The sequence below is a fragment of the Canis aureus genome, chromosome 2, assembly GCF_053574225.1.
Source record: "Canis aureus isolate CA01 chromosome 2, VMU_Caureus_v.1.0, whole genome shotgun sequence".
NCBI classification, from domain to species: Eukaryota; Metazoa; Chordata; class Mammalia; order Carnivora; family Canidae; genus Canis; species Canis aureus.
In genome coordinates this window covers 81,243,437-81,257,587 of record NC_135612.1, presented here as the reverse complement: position 1 = coordinate 81,257,587, position 14,151 = coordinate 81,243,437, and the positions used below count along the sequence as shown (strand labels likewise).

Here is a 14,151-nt window from a genome sequence, read left to right as displayed (position 1 = left end):
TCTAAAGTCTCTGTTATGCAAAACCTTATAAAGAGAAAGCTGTTTAAGTTTTATTTTTTTTCGAAACCCTGACTCATTCTCTCGTCTAACACATCAATTCAAATTGCTCCTTTTTCATTTAGTAGAAATTGTTGGCAAATGGAATAGGAAGCATATATAAATTATGGAGTTTTAATTGATAATATAAAATCACTGGTAGCTTCTACTTTCTAAAATAAGGACAAATTTGTAGTTGTGGTGCAAAATAATTCAGCAATAGTGTTCCTAAGATGTTCCTAAACTTTTCTATTTCTTTTTTTTTTTTTTTTGTACGAGTAGTGTGTCTTCAGGCGATCAGAATATTACAATTTAATTTTTGCTCTGAGAGTTACCTGGTAATAATCTGATCTGAGTGATCTTTTAGTTTGTATGTATTCATTAAGGATTTGATTTGTTCCATTTTGTCCCTTCTTGGATTTCCTATGAAAATACACAATTTAAAGGTATATATCATTTATAAATTAAAAGGACACCAATTATGTACTAGTCTTTGAGACTTTGAATAACTTACTTAACCTTTCCTGCATTTAAATGAAGATAATAGTCTCAGAGCATTATTGGGCAATGAGGATGCATTAATATGCTATGGAAGTTATATGTCATATAATAAGATATACCATTTATTTAAAAATTGTATACCATTTGCTGCAACTACCTGGCATAAAGTGAGCCAGTGTAAATTACATTACTATTAAAGAAAGGTTCAGAAATGAGACACAGGTCACATAGCTTTTCACTAGTGAACTAAGATCCTAGAAGTGGTCTTAATGCAATACAGGATGGTGCCTGCCACATAGTGGCTGTCTTTAAGAGTTATCCGCTATTAAAAACGGACAAATAGGTTTTTCCAGATGTCTTATACTAGTCACAAGTTAGACTAAGGAGCCAAATTGCAGATGTGTCTGATTTTAAACCCTGATTTCCTTAAAACATTGCAGGAATCTAAACTTGATTTTAGGACTATTTGTTGATAGAGACTTTACAACTTTTATGAACAAGCTTTCTGTTTAGTGTGGCTTTGAAAAGATGTTTTTGGAATTATTTAGAAAATGCAGACAGTTTATAACATATGAGAATATAATTTAAAATAGGATCTATTATCAATGAATACTCTGAGCTGTTCTTTAAGTATCTCTTTGGATTTAGAGAGGATTCATTAAAACAAACACTGGGAAATATGCAACAGGTTTATTTATTTTCTAGTAAACTGCAGTGGAGTCTTTAGGTAAACTCATAATCCCACCTCCACGTCCACTGTCTTTGAATGTTTGGAATTCCACTAATCCACGGTGTCAGGCTGCATTGGGAAGCACCTTTAGCACAGTGATATGCTCTTTTAGGTTATTGCCACGTCAGTTGTGTTGCCATTCGGTTTGTTTGACTGTGAGGTTTGGGAATGCTTTATTTCAGTTTTCCTCAAATATTTTCCTGCAGTTTTTTTTTCTTTCAACTTGTTTTAAAAGATATGTTACCGTTGGATCTTTAAAATTGATTACTTTTCATGTAGGTGGCTGTAAGGTCTACCACTGTCCTCCAGTAGTTGCCATTACTCATTGTTTAGTTGAATTTGAAATTGATACACCCTAATGACTGTTATTAGAAATTATCCCATTCACTGTGCCATCTAGCAATATTGGATCATAACAATATGTATTTAAAAAGAAAAAGCTCTCTCTCTCTCTCTCTCTCTCTGTGTGTGTGTGTGTGCTACTAGTAATTGTTCAAGGCTATAAAATAAAATAGATCATGGATAGGCATGGAAAGTATAGTTGAAGTCTTATTCATATTTGTGTACAAATTAAACACAGCGGATTGAGATATTACAGTGAAGGCTGAAGAACTGAGTACACTGCTGCCCAATGTCTTGCAAGGACAGGACAACTTACTGCTTCTTAGGCCATGCTCAGGAACACTAAGTACCTATAAATTTCTAGTAACTAAATTTCAAATCCCTTAATTTAGAATTATATTCCTCTGACTCTAATTCTCCTCTCCCATTCTTACTTTCCATTCATCCTTTCCCTGAACCCTATTTTCCAGCTAAGCCTGGTGACTTTCAAGTGACTTTACCCGCTTTATGCTTTCCTGCTAGTTTATCTTTTTTTTTTTTTTCCTGCTAGTTTATCTTAACCTATACTACTACTCCTATAGCAATCCTCTGGCTTTCTAACTTTACATGCATGAATCCTACCTTCCCTCTTTTCCTGGTGAGCAAGTTGTTAGTGATAATTTTAAGCCACTTTCCTCTGTGATTTTACGCTACCTGACTCTTCCTGTCTTTAATGATGGAATATTTTGTGCTTATGCATATTTCTTTCCTACGCTATAATCTCCTCACTGGGAAGGTTCAAGTCTGATTCATATTTACTGTCTCCTTCCAGTTTTTAGCAAAGTGCCTTGCTTATAGTAGATTAGCAGATGCTTGATTGAATTCATTTGATACTATAAATGGGAATTTTATGTGATTCTAAGGCATTCAATAAAGTGTATAACTATTAGTCATTCAATAAATATTTATTGAGTTCTTACACTAGATTAGGTAGTGGGGATATTGCCTTACTACAAAATATTAAATGCTGCATAACCCAGGTGAGGTAATATGCACATATTTATATGTACCTACATATATCCCAGATCACATGAACACTGTTAAAGCTTGCAATCCTCTGCGTCACCCAGGATCTACTTTATTGCAGGAACTCTGTTGCTAGCAAGATAAATTTGTGTTTCCCAGATGTGAGAACTACATGGTGCTGAAAGGAAGGCATGTCCTCTGGTGGACAACGAGCGGGTGCCAAGGCAGGATGGTATACAAGGAGGCTGGAAAACAGATCAAAATGTATAAGGCATTAGATTCATGTTGTGGAGATACAACTTGATGTGAGGAGAAATGGAGTCCAACAGCTGAGTTCTTTAAAGACAGGGGAGCGGAGATCCTGATTTGTTAGGGAAATTACTTTCAAAGCAGTGTGAAGGAGCCCCAGAGTAAACCTAAAGGGACTTGGTTGCACTTTAACTGAAAGATATTTCTCTTAGACTTGGAACGCTGTGCCATTAGTTGCCATACTTTATGTGGAATATGAAGTTGTGGAGACTACTGCTCTCTTTGAGCCTTTCTTAGCACCAGTATAGTGCTGTACCCTAGAGACTTATATCTGTAGTAGAGGGATTAGTAGAATTAATATCAAAATAAATGCATTTTATTTATTTAAATATTTTATTTATTTATTTGATGGAGAGAGAGAGAAAACACAAGCAGGGGGTGCAACAGGCAGAGAGATAGAGAGGAGCAGTCTCCTCACTGAGAAAGGATTCCGCTGTGGGGCTCCATCCCAGGACCCCGGGATCATGACCTGAGCTGAAGGCGACCGCCTAACCGACTGAGCTATCCAGGAGCCCACAAAATACATTTTAATGCATGGTTTCTAAAATCAGTATACACAGAACCATTCTTTGCACATGGAGTTCAGTTCAACTTGAACGGTTTATGTGTGACAATATGCCAAGTCTCTATGATATTTCAGGATAGACATAAAGCATGATTTTAACATAAATTATTTTTCTCTAATACTGTCAAAAGAGACTTCCCTTGATGTCAAGCTATGATCTCAAATGAAGTCATGCCATGGAGGCTATCTTGAGGCGGAAGACAAAAAAATCGTCACTCATCAAATCTATGGAATCTGTGTTTACCTCTATCATTGCCGAACTCACTGCCCAAGTTATAAGCTGGATTTATTTCACACCGTATCCAGAAGTATTTTTATTTGTTTTTTATTTTGCAGCACATTATTAAAGTATTTTCAATGATTTCTGTTTGCCTTTTGTGCTTCGTAGCATTACAAAAAAAGAATTTATGCCACAAATAATGCGGATATGATTTTCACAGTCTTGTAGTTTATGGGATTTGCTGTTTTCTTTGAAAAAAAATCATAAGATTTCATTTGTAGTAAGACAGTTCTGGCAGTTCCATGACAGTGAAATTTTAAGGATCATCAATATTGAAGGGCACAGGCTGTGGAGTTACTCTTTTTTTCCCTCTATTTCTCTCTTTTCACCTTTAATTCCAATTAGAAGATATTCTATTAGATTAGATGCTTTTTGCCTGGATGTTTTCTTTCTGGTCTTTGACTTGCAATCAAGGAAAGTCAGCTGCCTCCTGTTAGAGCTGAAAGGGCCCAGAGCCTGCCAGGGGCTATCTAGTGTTTCAAGAATTTAGTAAACCCTGCTCTATGAATAATGATTAATGTGTGGTACTTATATTGTTAAATCTTTCAAGAAAAGTGTCTTGTAAAGTCATTCTGTGTTGCTGAAGCCATTATTAATATTCCACGTATTGCAGAGGTTGCACATAATGTATGTATGCAAAGTGTTTAACCCGTGATTCTATATATAAATGTCCACATTTGTCATATACATATTCAAAATACCTGTTTTATGCTTTATCATGAAATTTATGTAAAATCCTGTATAAATCATATTCGGTATACTTTATCATATAATTTTTTACAAGAGATGGTATTTTTGTTTGAAATGTTTATTGTTTTTGATGGGTTTCAGGAGGAATGCCATCATGCCTTTAATGTTGCTGTCACCTATGGTGTGACAATTTAAAATTTTCTAGCTAATATCAGTATGAAAGGGTACAACCTCTGATATAGCATATTGTCAGAATATCTTATCATTGGGTACAATTTAGGATTTCCTTAATGCTTGGTTTGCAAATTCAGAATATAACCTTTATTGGTATCATCAGTAATGTCTATCAGGAATACTAATGTCTGTGTTTAGTCACTTATTGATTAGCAGAAGCATTAACCAATGGAATATAAAGGTATAAAAGTGTTAGATTATTTTGGATGCACACACATTATCTATTTAGATATCTATCTATATAAAATATTTTGAAACATATATTTCCTTCACATACACCTTCCATATATTCAAATGTATATTTGAATATGCATTATGTATATTTCAGAATGTATTTTTCTATTCTGAAGATCACCAGACTTGATAGTAGTTATTTAATACATGATTTAGCCCAGAAACTGTGCTTGAGGGTGGAAATATAAATATGGGAAAGATACTATCTATGCTTTCAACAAACCAAGAGAGTTAGATGTGTCATACATATAGGACGACAAAGTTTAAGAGAGAAAGTGAAGACATTTGGGACATATTTCATGTCTGGGTGGCTCAGTCGATTAAGCATCTACCTTCGGCTCAGGCCATGATCCCAGGCTAGTGGGATCGAGCCCTGCCTCTGGCTCCATGCACAGCGTGGAGTCTTCTTCTTCCTTTCCCTCTGCCCCTCACCCTCATTTGTGTTCTCTCTTTCTCTCTTGGTGGCTCTCTCTCTCTCTCTCTCTCTCTCAAAGAAATAAATTAAAAAAATTAAAAAAAGAACCTATTTAGTTGAACCCTCAATAGTTAATAGTTCACTTACACTAAGCAGGAAAGAAAGACATTTTAACTGGAGAAGATATCAGGAACAAAATAATGAAAACATCAAAATTCTTTGTATATTTGGTAAAGTTACATAACCCAGTGTGGTTGGAGTGTAGGAGACATGGGATGCATGACTCAATATGAACTGGAAAGAGCAAATAGATTCAGCTGAAGAACAGCCTTGAATTTTATGTCTAGCGGTGTGGGTTTCTACTATAAGTATTTGAAAGTCACTGAAAGTTTTCGAGCCAAGGTATAACACAGTAAGTGTTTTAGAATGATGGCACTGTTGGTGGAATGGAGGGCAGTTTATAATAAAAGTGATAGAGAAAAGAGACTTGTTGAGGGACTAGTACAGTTGGATAAAGCCTCTCATGTGATTCTGTTGCATGCTGTGGACATAGCTCAAGATGTGTGTGGACGGAAGGATACACAGTATTTGGTATGTGATTGGAGGTTGGAGAAGAAAGAAGAGAGAAAATAAGATGGAGAAGTTTGTTTCAGATTTTCATTTTGAACGATTTAATTAAAAAGTGGAATTTGAAAAAAACAAAGGTGGAATTTGAAATGTAGGAAGGTAAGATTGGGAAGGGAAAAAGTTGAAAAGCTTATGTACATTTAGGGACAGGGGACTCCATACAAGTATATGAGTGTCCTGGGGAATATAGGCAGAGAGTGAAAACGGAAGGAGGCAAAGGGCCAATCTTGAGGAGCCATAGCGAGGATCTCATAAAGGAGAACCAAAGTAAATGTGGAATCTGGAGAAACAGTGTGATGAAAAGCCAAGGTGGAAAATGTTTCAGTATGAGTGGAGTAGACATACTATTAATAGCAATATCAAAAACAATAATAATAGTAAAAAATGACTTACCTGTTATTAGGCCCTGGATTTTACACTAAAAATATTGCACAGATCAGTTGGTATAGTACTAATAACACAATTTGTGTTCAAGCAATAGAAACCAAATTTAGAACTTAATGTTTTAAACCAAAGATAGCTTTGGGAACAATGAGATGGACCTCTAATGGTACTAATGGAAGATGAAGGAACATGCTCCGGAAAATGAGGGTGGAGATAAATTCAGGGTTTGGTAGGAATTGGTAAACTCTCTCTTTCAGATACTACTCCTGGAATGGCCTAAAGCCAATTATGCTAATGTATTTCATCACTATGTTTACTTTTCAGGCTCCAAAGAGGGAATGCCAAAATGTCCTTTTGGAGTGGCTTATCAACCCTTTGGTTAAGGAAGGGCAACACACTTTGAATAACAGTCTTACTAGCCTGAATTCAGTGGGTAAAAAGTAATTTGCTTAAAGGAAACCTGGCTATCTTTAAAAGTGACCCCTGCATCTCTAATTTAAAAATGAGGGAGGTAAATCTTAGAGAAGTTAAATACCTTGCCCAACTTTAAGCAATTAGTACGTGAATGAATTGATATTAAAACCAAACTCCCAGCATTCAGAACGACAAAATTGAAGAGTGAGAAAACACTCCTAATACAGCATTTCTAATAGATGGACCAGTATGGCAGCCAGGTAAGAGTACATCGGCTTTCATGGAGACAGTTTTAAGTAAGCAGAACCATTGAATCAAGGTATTTTGCCAAGAAATTTGCAGGAGGGAAAAGGAAACAGCAATTTGGTGGTGGAAGAAATGAGGAAAGATTTTTTTTTTTTAACAAAATAGAGAAATGTAGGTAGGTTTATAGGTTGAAAGAAAGAGGTTTATAGGTTGAACAGAAAAGAGAAAGCCCGGTGATGAGATAAGATCCTGTCAGAGGCAGTAAGGAGTGAAATCAAAAGGTCAAATGGATAAAATAAGGAGGATTCTTCTGAGTTGCAAGATGAAGTTCCAATGAGTAAAGATGCAGGCAAATTTGGAGAAGTAGAGGACGGAAATGGAGGGGGTTCACGCCTGATGGCCACAATCTTCTCAGCAGTAGGAGGTGAAATAGTGTGTTGATGTTGAGGGGAGTGAGGGTGAAAGGGGAGCATCTGATGAGGGTGTGGTGGGAACAGCTGCTCTGTGGAATGGGGAGGCCAGCCAAGTAGGAGTGAGTAACAGGGCTGCTGAGCACCGAGAGTTCAGCTGACAGTGGAAATCATAAATTTGTAGCAGAGTCGATCAGCGTGGTTATTCAATTTTCTCACTAACTCTTGGCAGTCTGGGAGGAGGAGGAGAGCAAACAGATGGTGGTATGATTTGGTAATGGGATTGGCAAGGCAGCTGTGAGAGGAGGTCAAAGAAGGGAAGAATCAATTGCACCCATGAAAGTATGGTGTTTGGGGCAGTCAAGCCAGGAAGAATTGGAGATTGCCAGAAAATGGAGAGGCAAAGCTTCTGAAGCCTATGAAGAGCTTTTGTGGGTGTGAGCAAGTGGGATAGGGGATTAGAGGAGAGAATTTCACAATTATGCATGTCATAGTGGAACACTTTTTGTGTAGAAACACTCCATTTTGTATCTATGGGTGTGGATTGTCAAAGCTGAGCAGAAATGATTGTCACTAGAATATAGGGGAAAAAGAATTTTGAAGCTAAATAGATGAGTGAGTCATCCAAATTATCTAGCAAAGTGACAAGTGATAGAAGGGGGAAAAAAAAAACCCATAAACAAGCCAGTCCCCAAATTAATCAAGTGAATTGATGAAATACTTGTAGATAACAAGATTTTGAAGAGAGTTAGACAGTTTGATTGTTGGGGCTTTGTAGATATAGGGCTTATTGAATTAAGATAATAGAACAAAGTCCCAGAACAGAAGGGGGAAGTTCAAGGAAATGCCCCTCTTTCTTTTATGGCCTGAGATAGGAAGATGATTACGGGTTTCAACAGTGTTCTAGCATGTAGTGAAATCTACGTGAATAAAACTTAACACTCCTATACATGGAATTCCCATGCATCGGAAACTAAATTTGCATTCACCCTAAGATAGGTTCTAGTAGATACATTTCTTCTCCTCTGTTAGGTCATGCTGATGTTTATTTAAACATGTGGCTGTAACCTATCTTAAACACAAAGAAGCCAAGTAACCATACACACGTGCACACCAGTCTCTCACTTAGGTGCCCCCTCCAGTTAGTTTCTGATTTCCTTCACCCAAACTTGTCAGAGTGGTGCCCACATGGTCATTCCCCACTTGCTCACATAGGAAAGTTTTGAAATCCATGATATGGGTGTCCAGTCTTTCCATTCCACTGACTGGGCTCTATCAGGTTCATCAGAATTTGTTGTACTGAATCCGGTGGTCAATTCAGTCTCCCGGTCTAAATCTTGGCATTTGAACCCATTGTTCACTCCCTCTCCCTTGATTAATTCATATCACCGTATTCACTTGGTTTTCCTCTTCCATTGCGGACTATGGCTGCTTAGTGCCCTATGCTGCTTCGATGAGATGTATAAATCGTGCATTACTCCAGGATTTTGTTCACATATATCACCATCCCGGACTTCTCTCTGGGATCCATACTCAGCACAGCTACCTACTTGGATTTTCCACTGGTAAAGGCAGTAGTTTCTACAATAGTTCTAGGTGGTGGTTCTAGAGTAGGTTCTGACACCAGATTCTGCTTGGCTGACTAGGGCACGTTTCTCCATACTTTCCTTTTCTTATGTCTAAAATGAGAATAACAATAACTACTTCCCAGGGTACTTGGGAGGATTAAATAAGTAAGCGATAAATGATATATATATACACACATATATATTTATAATATAATAAAGTAATATATATTTATAAGTAATTCCACTTGACTTAGAATATTAAGTGCTCAACCAATGCTAGTTTATTTTTTATTTTTTAAAGATTATTTATTTATTTATTTATTTATTCATGATAAACATAGAGAAAGAGAGAGAGAGGCAGAGACACAGGCAGAGGGAGAAGCAGGCTCCATGCAGGGAGCCCGACACGGGACTCGATCCTCGGACTCCAGGATCGTGCCCTGGGCCAAAGGCAGGCGCTAAACCGCTGAGCCACCCAGGGATCCCCTAGTTTTTTTTTTTTTTTTAAGATTGTATTTATTTATTCATGAAAGACACACATACACAGAAGCAGAGACATAGACAGAGGGAGAAGCAGGCTCCATGCAGGAAGCCCGATGTGAGACTGGATCCCTCGATTCCGGGATCATGCCCTGAACCAAAGGCAGGTGCCCAACCGCTGAGCCACCCAGGTGTCACCAATGCTAGTTATTAATGTCATCACCAACACAACAGATCAAAGGCAGAACCATCCATTTTCCCCTCAAATACCTTAATTTGTTCTCTTCATAAATCTTTCTGAGTGAATAGTACTGATATCCTCTTGCTTTGTTTAGGGTAACAAACAAACAAACACAGAGATCATCTTTTGTTCTTTTCCCTCTATAATGCCACCCCATTGGCATTATAGTTCCAGTAGTTTCTCTTACCTTCACCTCAAAAACCTATATGAAATCTCATCACTTTTCACCACCTCAGCTTCTAAACTGTAGCTCAAGTCACCAACATCTGTTGTGTCTCCGATTCTACTGTAATGGCCACAATACAGTCTCCTGTGGAGTGATCCTTCTAATGTGTCAATGTAAATTTATTTTTCCACTATTTAGAATTCTCCCGTGGTTTTCCATTGCAAGAAGAATAAAATCCAATCTCCCAAAGTGTTCTGCAAGCATGCCCTGGTTGAGACGCAGTGTGCCTCTGAGACCCCAAGTCTTCCACTGTCAGCAGAACCACTCCGACTCTTTCTTCTGTCACTCCAACAGGCCAAAAGATTTCCCCTGTCAAAGCCTTTGAATGTGGAATTAGACTTTCAAAATGGAATCTGAAACCACAAATACTATATATCTGGATTCTGGTTGTTTATTTAAAAATCTGATGAAGCAAAGCATTCTGACTAAATATTGCATTCCTAGGCCTTACCCAGCACATATTGTCACAATCTCCAATCTATTTGTGAAAAAGGAAATTTGGTGATTCCTGGAACGTTTTCAAAATTCCAATTGAGAGAAGCTTCCTGATCTGAAATATTTTGTAAATTCCAGAGTGAGATGCCTAATTAGAGCCTAAGTTTTTGGAGACTTACAAGCAAGGGAGGTCTCAACCTAGGTCTTTTTTTTTTTTTTTTTTCCCCCAAAGGACAAAAACATGTGCAGTGACAGTGGGCCCCCTGGGGAGCCTACAGTGACAGGGTGGTTTCTTTTCTCAGCTGGTGTGGGAGAGAGAGGTGGGCAGACATGGAGGCACGTCTCTGTGTTGGTGTCTGCAGAAGATTGAGTGAGCTCCAAACATGTACAAGGGCTGTGGGTTGGGTAGAAGAGATGCCAGCACTGAAGAAATAAATAAGCATATCAAGAAGAGGTTAAATGCAATTATCATTGATTGGAAAGAGAGAGAGAGAGAGAGAGAGAGAGAGAGAGAGAGAGAATAATTGATAGATTTCAAATATCACAAAAAAGTCACTCTAAGTTGTATTTACTGGTCTAAAATATTCAGTAGTTGTTTGTCTTCCTTTCTTTTCTCTTTTCTCTTTTCTTTTCTTTTCTTTTTTTTTCTTTCTTTTTATAGATTTGTTGAGAAGTTTGAATTAGAACTGTTTTCTGCTTCTTTATTGACAAGTAAAGCAGAAAACTTTTTCAGGGCATCCTGTTGGAGTCTCCCTCTCTTTCTTCTTATTGTTTTTTTTTTTTCCCTTCAGGATAACTTAGGCACAATTCCTAAAAGAACACCATTTGGCCGATTTCCATCTGGCATCCTTCCCCTTTTATTTTCGCTGAAAAGTGTGGAATCGAGTTTTTAATGCTATTTCTGACTAAACTCAGGCTCTCAGTTCAACACCCATCCTCCGCCTGTTTTTCATAAAAGCAGTTACCTCTTTTTGTGGGAAAAATAAACACAACTCTGGACTCTAACTGGGTAGAATGAGATAAAAACAAATTGTAGAAATATGGCCTCACTAATTTCTAATAATCTTTTGTAGGCTTTGGAGTACAAATGTGTCATGTGAGAAGTTCCGTCTCTGCAGAAGAAATTGAGTGTTTTACACACAGATAATTAGAAAATTGTCAAGACATATGTTGCTTTTTACAAACGTTTTTGTATTTATTGTTTTGCAGATGATACCAAAAATTACCATAGTGCTGAATTATGAAAAACCTCTCAACTTAGAGGTCTTCATCAATGACTAATTGCTACTATTTGTAACCACTTTAAAAGCAAATAAAGCACCCATCTGGTAATTCTATTAATGGTTTCTATATTAAATGGCTATTGGCCCCCAAAAAGAAAATATGCAATTATGAAATATTCATATTTGACTCACTATTGAAAAGCTTACAAATGTATCTGGAAAAATAGAGTTTATCATTTCTTTTCTCATTCCCTATTAAGCCTCTAACCTTTGAAAAAATCAAATTGGATTAATGATGTAGCTACATATACTCAACAAAATGGAAGATTAAAGGAATTATCTAAATAAATTAAGACAAAAAAAGAATGTTCAAAATTAGTAATTTGGGGAGCAGTATCAGCTCCCCCCTGGCCTCCAATTCTCTGAGTTTTCCACTGTAGGACTCTTAGGCCTTGAATATTAAGGTCTCTGCACCGAAAAGAGGGAAAAGGAAATGCTAGTTCTGATCCTGGTAGTTTGAAACTCTGACCCTAGCCAAATTCTGCACTTCTCTGAGACTTCATTTCTGTGATGGTCAAGTGGGATGAATCTCTCTGCTAGTCTTCATTAGTTTGAACTTTTACTTTTTTATTTTTTTTTTTATTTTATTTTTTTTTTTTTTAAAGATTTTATTTATTTATTCATGATAGTCACACAGAGAGAGAGAGAGGCAGAGACACAGGCAGAGGGAGAAGCAGGCTCCATGCAGGCAGCCCGACGTGGGATTCGATCCCGGGTCTCCAGGATCGCGCCCCAGGCCAAAGGCAGGCGCCAAACCGCTGCGCCACCCAGGGATCCCAACTTTTACTTTTTTAAACTAGAGCAGTTGACCATTTTATTTTATCTTCACATTTCATAATACAAATGAAAATTGCTTTTTTTTTTTCGATCCTGCCAACTTCCCTGAAAAAAATTGTTCTCTCTTTGATAAGAAGGGGGAACAAGTCTTCCTTGTCATGCTGTTAGAAAACACCCAAGGCTATAACACCACGATCTCCTGGTGAAGTAGAACAAATAATATAAAGTAGGTGTTGGGGTGTGTAGGTGGCTCAGCTGGTTAAGTGTCTGCCTTCGGCTCAGGTCGTGACACCGGGGTCCTGGGATTGAGCTGGGGGTGGGTGTTTGCTCATCAGGAAGTCTACTTCTCCGTCTCCCTCTCTCTCTCCCTCAGCTGGTGCTCTGCCTTGGTCTCTCCCTCAAATAAATAAATAAAATCTTTTAAAAAAATGGATATAAAGAGGTTCCATCTCTGTCTGTCTGGTTGAATCATTCCTGGCCAGGTGGACCATCATGGGACAGGGGAGTGGTCTCATCATTGGGAGCTCCAACGTCATTGGCATATGGCCTCCCATAGGCAGCCTCATTCCAGGGGCAGGTCCCACTGGCATCATCCGAGGGGGAGGAGGGCCCTTCATTGGCATCATGGGAGGTCCCCCTATGTAGGGTGCTGGCATCATACCAGGGTGAGGAGGACCCAGGAGACTGGGAGGAGGTGGGATCATTGCCCCTGCAGGAGGAGGAGCAGCAATGGAGTTGGGAGGTAGCTTCTCCTGCTGCAATGCAGTGGTTTTGTTGATGAGGCTCTGCACCTGCTCCTCCATCCATTCCTGACAGTAGTCTTTCACAGTTTCTTTGTGTTTCCTACCACTGCAGTGTGTCTTTCTCACAGATGGAGGTTCACGGTGAGGTATGTGATGCAGTAGTCACAATAAAATTTAGGCATATTGCTCTGCAGGCCGCTGGCCTCTCGCCCCCACCCCCCACCCCCCCACCTGCTGACCGGAAATGACCTCTCTGTTGGTCTTTAGTGCTGACATGAAGAATTAAGGAAATGAAAAATGTGGACGTATTTTGTAAAAGTCCCTTGCAGAAGGCAGAGAGAGTTATCACACGCGGCCTGCTGAAATAGGACAATCTTCATCGTCCGCCTCTCCTGAAATATCTTCTCACCGAAGAGGAAGAAGACGTAGAGTTGCTCCAGCTCTGCTTTATTCTGAGCTTTGGTCCCTTGGAAGTTTGTGAATATTCACTAACTTCACCCCTCCTGCTGCACGGGGGGCTTTTGTGCAGACCCACAGGGAGAAACCAATTCTCCTGCTTGCCTTCTGCTTTGATCCCAGAATGACCCGCTCCACAGAGGCTGAGTGGGTGGATCTGGTCTACATTATATATGAGGCCGACTGTGCCCTTGGCTCTAATGTTCCAGCACCTTTTCTGGCTTCGTGATGCCATCCCTTGCCTATTTGCCTTTGTACATGCCTGGAATGCATATCTCTTTTTCATTGTTCTTCAGTATGTAGCTCAAGTCTGTATGGTGGGATTAGGTGACAAGTTTTTTCTTCTTTATACTTTGCTTTTTTAGCTCTTCCTTCATGACTTTTATAGTCAGAAATGTCATTTGATGGTTTAAAAAAACAAACAAACTTGATGGTTTTGGAAGAAAAAAACAACAGCAAAAAACACCTGAAGTTCCTCACTGGCAACTTGAATCAGAGTTAGGAGCTCCTCATGTTTCTC

The 14,151-nt window shown here is 38.5% G+C and overlaps 1 protein-coding gene and 1 pseudogene across 2 annotated transcripts in view; one reads left to right on the top strand and one right to left on the bottom strand.

Moving 5' to 3' along the window:
• The window catches only part of PCDH7 (protocadherin 7), a 416,043-nt gene that overhangs the window by 71,934 nt on the left and 329,958 nt on the right, over positions 1–14,151 (top strand). The window lies entirely within an intron of this gene.
• On the bottom strand, positions 776–13,357 carry LOC144291542 (U1 small nuclear ribonucleoprotein C pseudogene; annotated as a pseudogene).